We start from the raw sequence: 14,398 nt of genomic DNA on the forward strand, positions 1-14,398 counted from the left end.
AATTATTTTATTTTTTGCTTCATTTTATGTCGTGCGCTTTGCTCATATCTCCTTCTGTGGGGCTGCAGCCACAGAGAGTGGCTTGTGACCTATTTTTGTCGCCCCACATTTGACCACGTTATACTTTTAACAATTGTGTACAATAGGCCATTTGCACGATGACGTCATTTTACTACTACGACCAGAATCCTTTTCGTTTTTCCTTTCATATTTTAATTTGGTAATCCCAGTGAGGTTTCGATAACAAAAGCCCTAATTTGCACAAGAAAGCAAAGTCCTGAAGGATTCTGGTCGTAGTAGTAAAATGATGTCATCATGCAAATGGCCTATTCACCACCGCGGTCAAACGTCTGAGCATGCGCGAGAAATTGCGCGGGGATCACTTCGTTCGATTTAAAAAACCTGCATGTGGCTGTGTCGACGGCAGCGTCTTCTTGTGAGTTAGAAGCGAAATTTTCTTTTTACTTCAATGAAGTTCATTGGTGATAAAAGGGACGAAGAAGAGGAACTTATAACATGAATTGTAAGTATGAGTAAATATGCATTTGTCTTAATATTCCCGGACTTGTTGGTTGTATTAATTTTGTTGATCAATGATCATGACGCGGTGCGCAGTGGATGCAAATCGTGTTGGCTGAAAAATCTAACCTTAAGATTGTATTATATATTACTTTTATACTAACACATGCTTGAATGAACACTTGGTTATTTCATTGAATACTAACCATACACTTTAGGTTCTGGCTTGTTCTGCAAAATACAACATTGTTTGGTTGCTCTCGTTGATGAACTCGTACATTTCATGGTTCTCTTTCATGACAGATGAAAGCTTGTTCTAACTTTTTACATCAAATTAGCTCACATTTTCTCGCAAAGAGTTAAGGTCTGTAATAAGAACAAGCAAAATCTGACGATAATAGTTATTAATGTCATTTCTGATTTCATCAAATAAACCTATGTTTTAAATCCCGGAAAACTTAAAACTTAAACTTACATGTAAGCTTATTGAAAATTAAGCAAACTTAACAAATGTTAAGGAGCACATGTTGTAGTTTGGGCTTATCATCGCTTTCACTGCCTTCAAGAAATTCTCGGTGTTTTCAACAGTTGTACTGGCAATAAGAGCTCCAAAATTACCATGCAAGTGGCTGTCGAACATCACAATATTTGCTCCATGTGCAACAAAACAAATTGTCATATCGGTGATAATAAGAATTGCAGATAGATTAGCTTCTTGAGTTAAACGTTGGAGGTAAAATGCTGCTGATGACTGGGGTACATTTATATCTTCACTGGTTAATGTGATGTCAAACGAATCTTCCATTTGAATTTGTCCAAAGTTTTGTCTAAGATGTTGGACAGCGTCATCAACAGCAAAATTAATTGCTCTTCCCCCAGTTAAAGTGTCATGTGTGGAATTTCCCTGAATGATGCAGGACATCACAACAGCAGCCCACACAGGTGAAATTTGTGTTGGGGGTGGTAGGTGTCCTATGTTGGCATGATAACTTTTTGCCAAGTACAATGCAATGAAAGTGCAAGCGTTTGACCCCCTCCTGCCATTCATAGTAGCCTGCGAAACAGACTGTGGAAAAAAAAGGAATTTGCTGCCTGCACTGTTCACTGATGTGATGTTGATGTTTTGATTTGCTTGTTGCGCTTGGTGATTGACTCCTTGGTCTTGGCAGTGTGGCTGCTGTGGATGTTGCTCTTGACATTCTTGTTGTTGTCCTTGTACTCTTAAACTTGGAGGTTGTGGGACAGTGACATTAGCTAAAGCATGATCTACAAACTGTTCCCATTCATCGGATTCATAGAAAATAGGTTGTCTTGAGTTGTTAGGAGTTAATTCTGTGTCAGGCTCTTCAGAGGATAAGTTGGATGTTTCTGCATTGGTAGTTGATGACGACGATTTAGTAGGTGTTAGTAAACTGAGATTAAAAGTATCAGCCAGCATGGCTACTTTCTTTAACAGAGGCTTAGTACAGATTGGACAGTTAGAGTTATTTCGAAGGTAACATTCTTGGTGGAAAGTGTGGCAGCAAGCTAGTCTTACAAATTGGTCAGTGTCTTGAGTTACAGCACAGTTGCTGTAGTCGCATAAAATGGCTGGATTTGGATACTGTGGGTTGCTATCCAGATGTTTGTACGAAAGAGGAAGAGACTTTGTATCAACAATTTCATTGAATGTTTGAAGATGGAATTTTTGTCTTTTGTTTTGACTTTGACTGGAAGGGTTGTCTGTAACCTGTGTAACAAAAATAATGTTTCTGTCAAACACAGAAGATAGTTTTAAGAAATATTAAGAATAAGACAGTGATAGTCAAGCTTTAATGATTCCTCCATTAATCTTCATAGTAGAACAGTATTAATTTTATTTAACTTTATCACATTTTCATTAGGTTTGCCATGTTTTTTTAGCTGAAGGATAAAATATGAACTGTTAAAAATAATTTTTTCACTTCTTATATTTTGTAATATCGAGAGTTAGCCTTGTTAGTTTGCTGCTTCTTTAAGCTGAGCTTTCATCATCCATTTTCTTCACCTGTGTGCTTGACAGTGTTGGCTTAGGTATTGATGAGGTGACATTTATGCGGCTTATCCGTTGAAATCTAAATAACTTCGCTTTCATCTATTCAATTCAAACAAGAAGAAGATTTATGTGTAGAGTTACAAAATGATGCAGATACTTACCTTCTTAGACTTTCCAATATTTTGAGCAACATCCTGGAATAATTTCAAAAGCACCTCAGCAACTTTGCCTGTATAAGTTTTAGAAGTTCACATTAAGTGAGGCAAATCAAGACAATACATGTCTATAGCCATGCAAGTTTTTTTTCAGTATAAATTTGTGGCCATGGTCTAGAATGACAGCAACCTGTATCTTTGTGTTTTTGTTTTTGTGGGGTTTAAAAAAGAACTATGCAACTCATACACTGTAAAATATCTGCATGTTACGGTGTATCTACCAAAATCATTGGTCAAGAGTTTCTAGGAGAGAGTAAGACTATGGGAATTTTTAAATGAAGCTCCATTAATATCTGCAAAATTGGTTTTCAAGAGGCAACACTAGAATATACAAACAGCATTAAATATCTTAAATAATGTTATGGTAAAAACAATGAGGAAGAAATTTTCATTGTCACTGCCTGCATTAAGATCTAAGACTTCCACTGTCAATGTCATTCTTAAGGTTAATGGGTGATTGGTTTTTCTTCAACTTAGTTTTAAACGATGTCTTTTCTGGAATAAATTGGAATTAAGACTAAAGAGAAAGTTGTAGTTGATTAAGTTTTTAAAAAATGTATCGCTTTTCTTTTGAAAAGGGAATAATAAAGCTAGATACAGTTGTCCCTTGCAGTTGTGAAACACATTACCTGCCACAAGTTTCATGTTTTTTTCCGATTGACCTCTGGTGTATGGCCTCACAAAGGAAGAATGAAATTTCCTAGCAGTGTCAGAAGCAGCCAGAGAAATTGCCGTGTCATGTATCTCATCACCACTGTAATGTGTTGAAATGTGATTTCGTAACAATGAATGCCAGATTTCTACCTTCTTTTCTGTTATTATTGATAGCCATTGCTCTTTAAAGTTATAGTAGGCAGGAAAGTTGATCTTTTGGTGATACAAGTCACTTAACATGGATAGAGTAGATCTGTCATAATGATGTCGCTCCCAGATAATGAAAATAATGGCTAGACGAATCATGACATTTATGTACAGTTCCAGATTACCAGAGCAAAAAATGCTGTCATATTGAAAAAAGACCAGTGGCAAAATTTCTTCAAGTAAATTAACCAGGTACAGAAATTCAATATCTTTGCAGAACTTGAATTTGGCCAGGACTTTATGTCTGATTAACAACCATCCACACAAGGTTCCTGTAATAATGAGGCTTGTTCGAAAGGGTTTTGGTTTAAGTGGGAAGTCACTGGCAAAAACCTCCTTATAAAGTCTTGCAAAAACTATGTGGTGGCTTTTAATGACATCCTCATTTATATTTAAGCAGACATGAAAAGGTCCTTGTTCTGGAATAAGGGACAAATAAGGGTGTTCTTGGGAACTAGTTTCTGGTAGCTGAGCAATTATTTTTTTGGTGTAATACCAGGTTGGCCAATCTCCAGGCAGTGGAATAACAAATAATTTACAGAAATCATGAAGGGGAAGAGCAGAATGGAATGTATGGTTAAGTGCGGCCTTGTAATCCTCCATGCTTTTCAAGCCTGCCTCGAATTCGTCTATTAAAACGCAAGTGCTCAGGGTAAGAAGTTCATCTTGTGCCATGCCATTGTATACTCTAGAAATGAAAGTAAAAATATTGTTACTTGTGCACCATGATTGCAATTTAAGACTTTATATAATGCATACATAATGCAGGTCTATTGTAGAGAAAAATAAGTCATTACCTACTGGGTTTCTGGAACATACATAGTACAAGAGCACATGTACATGTAGTGTATTTCCAGTTGGGTGTGTTACTGTTTTTTTTTATTGTTTTTTTGTACCAAACAATTCATGCAAACCAAATCAACTTGGCAAAAGAAGACATAATTTGTTTTCTTCATGGTTCAAATGCTATTACAGTTTAGGCATTCACTGCGATTTTACCCACCACAGCTATGAAACCCTGTTAAACTGGACAGTTGTGGGAAAAGAGAAAACGTGAAACTCTTAATATACACCTGAACTGTTTGATCTGTTTTTGTATATCTTTAGCCTTCAGCTGCTGACATTGTTGGGGAAGAGAGGTTAGAAATGAGTGGTGGTGACTTTTAAGACTTTCTGTGAACAGTTCTTGTATGTATCTTTTTACAATACCACCTCTGCAAACAGTCTCCTGCCCTCTGAAAGTAATTTTCAAAACACTGTGGACACACTGTGCGTTGGGTTTTTTTACAGCTGGTATTTCCAGGTGAATGTCCAGTAGAACAGAAGCCATGTGTGTTGCTTTAGACAATTTCAGGTTGTCTGGCATTCTGATTGTGTGAATATTATGAAAATCATCCAAGAGGAGAATCATAGAAGTACCTTCCTAATAAAATACGATCATGAATGAATAGTCATAATAGTTAGGAGATATGTTTTGAACATAGTAATCAAGTTGTTATCATGTTACATTCTTATTAGTCTGTGAACAGGCTCTCTGTTTAGGGAAAGGGTGAAAAAATCTTGCCTTTCCCCAAACAAAGAGCCTGTTCACAGGCTACCTTCTTATATGTGATAGTCCAATTTCTTTAACCTCTTACTGAGTTGTCAATAGATAATCATACATTAAATGCCACTAAAGTGTTCAGGTTATCAAACAATATTAAATTTGTCATTCTAAAAATTGTTGTAGTATTTGTAAATTTTCTTTCATTTAATATGAATAATAAGGCACCCTGATTCCAGTGGTTTGGCTGTTTTTAAAACATTACTGTGTAGCCTACATTTTTGTATGCTTTCAATTTATTTTATTTTAGAAATGGATTTGTACTTAATAAAAGTTATCAGGTATTTACATATTCAGTTGCACCTTAACTGACTGTTCTATTTTTTGCTTTAACAAGCTTGGATACTGCTGCCGTAAGTTGATGTTGTGCCTATCAATTGATCTTGGTGCTACTGAAAAGCCAAAGATAGGGCCATTGTTCAAGCCAGCTCTTGAAAGGCCATGTTGGTGCATGTACAGACCCAGGTCTTTTTGCAAGGGACATGACTTCTGGGATCTAGACAAGATGAACAACAAAATAAGAATTTTTTTTTTACCCCATGATCTCATTAGAGGTCAGCATTGTTTTCTATTTCATTCCTTGCCAGATACCTAAAATATGTCATAATATGGAGAAGAGCAACTGTTCTTTGCTCCTGCAATGTTTTCCTGTCTTCTGACAGCCTGGAGTCGTCTCGAAGAATTGAACTGAGGAGGACATCAAACAAGCCTGGCGCATAAATCTCGGAAAACTTCCTCATATCTTCTGCATTGTATAATGGTTGGCCACTATTTTCATAGTGGCTGCTGAGGGCCTTCTGAAATGTCTCCATCATCTTCTCAAACGAAGGCTCTAAAAAATATAAATTTCTTCAATGTTAATTTTATTAGCACTTGATTTAAATCATGTTATGTGTTGTTGGAAAATCTTTTGAGAGATAAAAACATTGGGCATTGGGCTTAATGAGTTGAAAGAGAGAGGGATGTAAATTTTCTGATTTTACTCAGGAAAGTTTCTTCTGTACTTAACCTTTTTGGGAACTTGACGTTTGCTGAATGTCCTTGTTTTTCTGTGGTGTTGGCTGGTTCATTACATTTTCCTATAGAAAAATATTTTTGTTTATATTATTTGTCCAGAATAAAATATATATTATATCTTTGTTTATTTTTAAAAGAAGACAGTGAATTAAAATTGATGAAATTATAATGTTATTTAGTGTGCTTTACCTTATTTTCTGATGTCACTTTTTTTTGCTTCCTCTGAGTGAACATGGGGTGGGACGCGAATTCTTTATCTGCGAGGACTCTGCATTTATTACACCAGTTTGACCCAGGTTTGTATTCGGTAACGCTGTTTCTGCCCACCTCGTCAAATACTCTATACAGCCTGTCAGGGATCGGATGTTTTGATAAGCTTTTACCGTGTCCCCACGAAGATGGGCAGGAGCAGCGTTTGTCCTCGGCAAGTATCAAATTTCTGTGGCTTAAACAAATCCACGATCCCTCCGGTATATCTCCAGCTCTCGATAACGCTTTATCCACTCTTCTGAGCTGCTGTTGACTACACTTTTTTCCTGTCCGTGTTCTCTCTTCCTTTACACATCTGCTTCCGGTGGTCACGCTCAGCATCAGCGACAGTAAACAAATCTCGGCGACGACAAGCTTTCGCATGTCGGCTCTTTTACCACGAAGAACTTTTTTAGTGAATGTCGAAAAAATTTAGTGAACTTGGTGAAGAAAGAAAAATTATCGAACTATCAACTGTAAAAACAAAAACCTTCACTTTTCAGTATTTTGCTTAACTTTAGCAAATTTCTCACCGTCGTTCAACTTTTTTTCGCGTGACGCCGGTTTCTGCAATGGTTTCAATTAAATTTTCGCGCGGGAAATTTTCGCGGCCGGCGACCGGGTACGAGTGCATTGCGCATGCTCGTGCGTTTGACCGCGGTTAACCTATTCACGCACCGTGTAACCGCAACTTGGAGATTAGGATTGCGGGCTCCACTGTTCGCCCGCAATAAACAGCAATAGTGTAATTGAAGCGATTGTCTTTTCCTGTTAGGCATCAATGTAACCAAACTATTTATTTATTTAAGGCCTGTTATGAATTTAAACTTAACAGACGGTCAGTGGAATCACATTTGTCTTGTTCGGCTTGGTGTAACTAATAGGACCAGAGTCTTTATCAATGGCAAAGTGGTTTACACTTTGTTTTCCGAGACAAGTTTTATACGCTCCGGTGGACCCTTCATTGTTGGAAACGATCTGAACCAAACTGACGGTAGCTTTAACGAAACTCGATCTTTTGTGGGAATGATTACTCAGGACAACATGTGGTCCAAAGGATTTAAATAATGATTCAATTGCCTCCTTATCACGTGCTTTCTGGGGGATTCCAGGGGATGTTATAGAGTGGAGTGGATTCATTAATGGTAGCCATGGAGACATTCAGCTTTTGAACACCTCTGAATGCCATATGCCTGGTAAGCCGAGTTATGCCCGGCTCAAACATTTTTTTTTACATGACTTTGTGCTGAATATAATCGAAAAATAAATGCTCGTGAAACCCTACATTTCAATTATTTACGTCGACTTTCGCTGTATTTTGTTTACTGAAACAGTTCAAGATTTAGCCTGCGTTGCAGACGGTAATTTTTTAGTTATTTTTTTTCCTTTTAAGGGATACAGCCGCGCGAAAGCAAAGCCGAGGTCAACAACAACAACAAAAACAACAAATTTTATTGAAATTCAACATATAACTAGTTAGTATACATTATTTTCCCACCCTCAAATCGAGACGGAGGAAAGGTTCATCTGTTAGATGGACTAAACAACAATATAGACACTACAAATACAGTAAATAGAATAAACTAGAATAAAACAAAGTAAGTAAAAGTCTATTACGGGACGAAACATATCATGGAAAGCCAGAAAAACAATAAAACATTCGATTTCGATTCTCGCCGTCAGTACTGTTTGTTTTTGACGTGTTTTTGTTTATAGATTTATTGGACTCTATCTTGAATAACGCGCGCGTGATGGCATTTCTATCATTTTGAACCATGAACTGGTCTATTAGTTCGATAAATTCTACGTCTGAATCAAATGCTATGTTAAATTATTTTAGTTGACAAGAATAGGACTTTAACTCGGGACATCATTGTCATCACCTCGAGCTATATTTGATAATCCCAGAAATAAAAAAAGGACTGAGGAGAAGTAAATTTCGTTAACAACTGTAAAACTTCATAAAGTGGTTAAAAGGCCAAGGGCATTATAGTCCAAAACACCACGGAACCAGACTGACTTTCGTTTGTAAATTACATCTACTTTTCGCTTCGGTGGTTTTGGTTACTGAGAAAACAACAACAACATGCCTTTTCACTTTATTTATGTAAGAGGGACATAGTGTCATCTTCCTTCATTACCTGCAGGGCAAGTTAGACTGCCGATGGTAACTTTATTTCTCTTCTTAATGCAGATGTTTTCGTTCTGTCCCGACCTGATCAGAGATGTACGGAAAAATACTTCATCAATTTACCCTCCTGTAGCAGATTGATGAACGCTTTATTCGACAGAGTAAACTCAACTTCCGGTAAAATGTGGCGATGTTATCACGCATGCTCTATCATGAAATCATCTGAACATGGTTGAACATGGTGGCGACATTTTTAATCCTGAGTCTGACATGGACAACTGCTTGACAAACGCCCACAAAGAACTGCTGACCATAACCTGAAGATATGTCAAGATTAAAAAGCTGTTCGTTGTGGACAATATTTCCCCTTCTCAATTCATTTTTCATTTCATTTGAAGTGTATGGATTAGCTTCCAGTCATTTGCTGAACATTAAATCTATTGTGGAAATAAATAATTTGATTGCGTTTTGGGTGTTGTCCCTGTGACGAGTGTTACTCTTGTAAGGGTGGAAAGGGTGTTGTCCCTGTCCCCAGGTTTTCCAAAATGGCCACCATATTGGAAAATGAGAGGGACTTAGGATCGTGGATGGGTTCACTAAGCACTGCTAGCCTGACGAAAGATTTATCATCTTCTCCAGTGATCTCCGAGCTTTCATGTTAATTGGCTCTGTTGGTGAAACCAGTCTGTTTAACGTATTAATGGATGAAACTTTTGCTAATTTTGTGTTCATTTTGTTGTTGTTTTGATCATATGTATTAGTAATACCTGATTCAAACTCATCAAATATTACCTTGTGTAGTCCTGAAACAAACAAGTCGTTATCTAACCTGTTTCGAAACAGTCCTTTTTTTAAAGAGAAATTCCGCCATTTTTTCATCCCCCAATGGCCTCGAAAGAGCTTTTTTTCCTTGTCAAATCACTGGTAAAATTTTTACCAACTGACTGAGTTAGGATTGAAAACAAGGAACAAAAGTCTTTGGAATTAGTTAAAGACGGACTAATGCATAATTGCAGGAGACCTTCCATTGAAAACCAACATCAGGAAAGTCACTATTTAACAATTATTCCTCGAGCCCGAATGGGCTCTGAGTCAATAGCCCATGAGGCTATTGACTCTGAGGCCATGAGGGCGAGAGGAATAATTGTTTTAGTAAAATCCAACTAGTAGATCAGAAATATCGAGACAAAACAACTTTAGCTAGTTGAAGCTAGACTTTGAGCCTTTTTTGTCGCCAAAAAGCCGGAGCTTTTCGCTACTAATGGGCTATAACTGCATATAGCCTAGTAGTAACTCAACGAATCAGAACGCAGTCTAATAGACCATTAGTTGGATTTTACTAATTACAGTTAGACATCTCACGCAGCTCAATAAAATCGAACTTTGTTTCCAACCATCTGCTTATATTTTATTCGATGCAAAAACTTTATTGTGTAGTATCAGTAGTATCTTTATCCCTTGGGATTATGAAATAACGAAACCTACAGACAAATACCAAACGACGAACAGCTATGACTCAACAAGAGGTATGCGAATCACTAGAGTGGACGACGTATTTGAGAAGAATAAATAACATTTAAGCTTGCCATTTGAAACAACAAAAATTCAGTTAAAAAATTTCTGGAAATATAGTAGAACTATGATAACAGTCCTTCGTATACCCTTGAAGTAATACCAAAGCACTTTATCGTTTTTACCAGGAAAAGCAATAACTCTTAAGTAATCTTGGGCAAAAGAAACATTAATTCAGTTTTTCAAATTTCAATATTTCTGTTTTTCATTAACATTACTTAAGTTTGAAGAACAAAGAATTATTACATTTATGGCGGAGGTTTTCTCATCTTTATTAGCTGCTGAAAATTCCTTAAGCACAAGAGTCATTTCGGATCAGAAACACAAACGACAAATTACGTCTTCATACCACTTACCTCTTTGTGCTGTCTTTCCTTAAAACCAGGGAACTCCTATTCATTGCATAAGAGGTGTCACTTGGTACTGCTTCTCCTTTGGCATTGAAGCTCAACGCAGTGTTTGTGTGAATACAAAACGATTTAAGATCGTCAAGGAAGGTAAGGAAATGGTAATGCCCGAACATGAAGGTGTGACTGATTTCTCGGTTGAGCGCACTGTACTCTCACTCCTGTAATGGCGAAAAATAACGAAAGTTTGAAAGTGGCACTACTGCCTCTGCATAAATTGAAAGGTACTCTCCGTTTTCCTTTGGCTGAGTGTTTATTGATGAATACTATAAAACTGATTAGGGACACTTCTTGCTCAAAGTCAAACGTTCAGTTACACTTACGTTTTCCTTGAATGTGAATGGCAATGAAAAATAAACACACAGCCCAGTGGGGTCCCTAGTCACTCCCAAACGTGATAATTAAAAATAAAAACTGCGAGGTTAGTGAATGGCTGTACTTCCTGTTGTATATTATCTGTTCTTTTACCATAATCGAGTATGGGCTTCAATTACTTTTCCAAAAAAATTCAAGGTCAAAAATTCAGCTGCCTTTTTCATTTCCTTCTTATTAGTTTTATTGAGGTTTAATGTGGAGCTCTTCTTTTTGAAACCGTGCGATTAGAAATCTGAATTGTAACCAATTGAATTGATGAACACTTGAAAATTATTCTCTTGTTGTGCGGTTTATTATCGGTTGTAAAATTGAAGGCGTTTAAACTTTGAAATGTGATTTGTGGCTGTGATTGTGTCCACTGAAGTTCTTTAGCAGTGTGTTTCCTCCCGGATATTGTTTATTACAATCAGTCAAATAATAGCTGCAACGCTTGTAAGTTATCTTTTTGTCACAAAAAACCTGAGCTTTTTGGTAACCGTTAATGAATTCGAGTGCTAATGGAATAACAGGTCAAAGTCGACGTTTGTAAAAAAAATATTGATTTTAAGATGTATCTCTAAAAAAGAAGTCACTTCTATAAGCATTTGAATGTTTACTTAACCTTTTGGATTCAAAATTTAAAGTCCGGCCTGTTCATTGACAAAGTATCAGCAAAGATAACTGTATAGATCAAAAAAATCCTTTTATACAGCGGTAATATATTCTGATTATTTCTAACCGCAGACAAAACCAAGTTTCAATTATCACCTAACCCCTATTAAGGGAGGTCTTCATAAAATAGAAATGGAATCGCTTTTCACCAACAAGGAATCATAAGCGCCGGCGATTCTTTTCATTCTTCTACAATCGTAACTCGAGCGTTGCGTCCTTAATTTTTTTTCATCAACACCTCGAGGACCGTTTTATATGGTGAGTTTGAGTCAGCCCAAACTGGAATCTCGACCTGAACAGACAGCTGAAATTTCCGCCCACTTCATTTTGTACTCTCTTTCTTAGACGATCGATATATGTATTTAGCTTACAGGTTGCTGAAAAACATTGTATATTGTCGTTTTTTTATGGATTTATCGTCCTGATATCATGCATTAACCATTTTTCGCAGCTGCCTGACTGTTTTACAATCAAACAACAGTTGGTGCGCAAGCCCGGATCAAGGCTGAAGATTCCGACCCGTGTTACGCTGAAACAGCTGAATTTATTAATTTTCAGGCCGTGCTGAAACTGTATCGTCAAGACAATCCTTAGAATATTTATTGACTCTTTGCCACACATAAACGAGTAAATGACCATAACAAAGGCAGGTTTCGCATAGTTAAATCGTGTGATTGCCACTTTCATTGTCTTTGTTATTCGCCACTTTGGAAACGAGGAAAACTGGGCAGAGTTAACTTTCCCAAAGACTTTTGACTGTCACCAGCGACAGGAGAAAATTGGCCAATAGCTCGGCTGACCGGCGCGTCTTCGGTAGCGATCTCAGAAACAAGTGTGGGACACATTTCGGCACCAGTTTCATTTCCTTTCCAAAGTGGCGAATGGAATCACGTGCTGCTGTGCGGGTAGATTGTGTATCGTACAAATTTAATCATTTTCTCAGAGAAAGTAAAAAATATTCATTGTATATCCTTTTCCCAGTTTTCCCAGTCCACTTTATAGTTTAATCACTGTGGAAAATTTTATGCCTGCAGGGTTTGCAATATCAAATCATGTAATTGCCATCCGTACAGCGGCCTCTCCCATGGACTGTGCTATGGAATGTGCTGCTGTGGAAGATTGTTTATCGTACAACTTTAATAATTTCAAAAATATTGAAAACAGCTGTCAGCTTAATAACGCCACTAAAGATTCTTCGCTTCCATCAGAATATGGAGAAGCCGAAGGACTCGTCTATTATCAAGCCAATTTAGTGGTAAATAATACACTTACTGCAAAGGGGTATGGGGCAGCCACAGTAAAAACTCACAAGTTAAAGAATCTAAGCCTCACATGTTCTTACATAGACAATCTTTTTTACAATTTTACCTGTATAATAAGGTATCTTAAACGTTTTTTTCTTTTTTTTTCTGGACAAAGAAAAAATAACATTTAAAGCCTTGGTAATTTTAATACTAGGTTCATAACTTAATATTCGTATAAAATTTAGCTCGTCTGCACAGATCGAAACCCGGGCGCAAGCGATTTTATTCAAGACTGTTAAATCTGTGCCTTAAATCTTGATTCATTGCGATTCAACGATTGAAAAATAAACTTACATTTAGTGTACTGTACTCTAAACTGAATGTTTTAGTACTGAAATTTGAAGGTTTTAAGAACAAACTACTGGAAAACCCTTATGCGATTCTGACCAAGCTTGATGGCTCTTTCTACAGGGCTGTCGGCTTTCTCCTTGTAAGAACCTCGCCTGCTGTAGGGAAAGCTGTTCAGCGGATTCAATTTACCTTTGGGATTGCACTGTGAACTCTGGACAGGTTAAGTATTCATAGTTTCTTAAATTATGCAATGCAAACTAGTTTATCATAATTCCTCTTATGCAAAAAGACAATTTCACATATTTTTCTTTTTTGTACTTACTGTGCTATGAATCTGTTCCTTCCCCAGCATTTGCGTAAAAGCAGCATTTTACATTTTTTGCGCCATTAGCAATTTTGTTATATGCAAATGTGTCAATTTTGGAAATGACCAACTTGGAAGGACGAGAAGTCTGGCCCTCATGTTATAGTTAAAAAAAAAAAAAAACGCCTGTCACTTCCTTTAGATATGGGCTTCGTAGCGCCATAATAAATGTTGGTTACCCATGAATCTTGACTAGAGTTAGAGAAGAACATTGCGAGGAATGGAAAGAAAACCCAAACATGAGCAGCGTGTCGTAACGAACTTACAAGCATTGATCGAGTATGATGGAGTAATTGAAATGAATAGTCTGATGCAACAGGCCGGTGAAAATAGGTTGATTTAATTCCATTTAAAAGGAATTCTTCTCTCAATATTTTTTCTCTAGAGAACTAATAATTTTATAAAGTCATAATGTTATTGTTTGTCATTTTACTGGAGCGCTGCAAGTGAAACAAATGTGAAAATTAACGTACTCTTTAAACTATTTCGATGTTTCCAATTTGTGCGTTTGACATCATGGAATATTTTTATTCTGTTATGGAAATTGTGTGAACATGTTAAGTAAGCGTTGATGCACCTTTATGTACACATCGTTTAATTAACGTTCAGTTTCTGTTTTGATGTTACTTATTTTGTAGTTACCAAGACACCGTTTTATAAAGTAAGAGAATTCTTGCTTATTCTTTGCTCCGTTCATTTTTGTAGATAACGCTCATAACTACAGTCTTCATCTTCCAACTAAGAATATTTCAAATTATGTTGTATTAAATGCCAACATAAAAACATTGGAAACATTCACCGCATGCTTATGGGTTAAAACTACAG

The 14,398-nt window shown here is 36.8% G+C and overlaps 1 long non-coding RNA gene across 1 annotated transcript; it reads left to right on the forward strand.

The window, feature by feature from the left end:
* Positions 1–401: 401 nt before the first annotated feature.
* Positions 402–5,690, forward strand: LOC140923434 (uncharacterized). Its single transcript, XR_012164164.1, has 3 exons — positions 402–523; positions 4,109–4,261; positions 5,550–5,690. It is a non-coding gene; the product is annotated as an uncharacterized lncRNA (long non-coding RNA).
* Positions 5,691–14,398: the final 8,708 nt, after the last annotated feature.

The sequence above is a fragment of the Porites lutea genome, chromosome 13 (assembly GCF_958299795.1).
Source record: "Porites lutea chromosome 13, jaPorLute2.1, whole genome shotgun sequence".
Classification (NCBI taxonomy): Eukaryota; Metazoa; Cnidaria; class Anthozoa; order Scleractinia; family Poritidae; genus Porites; species Porites lutea.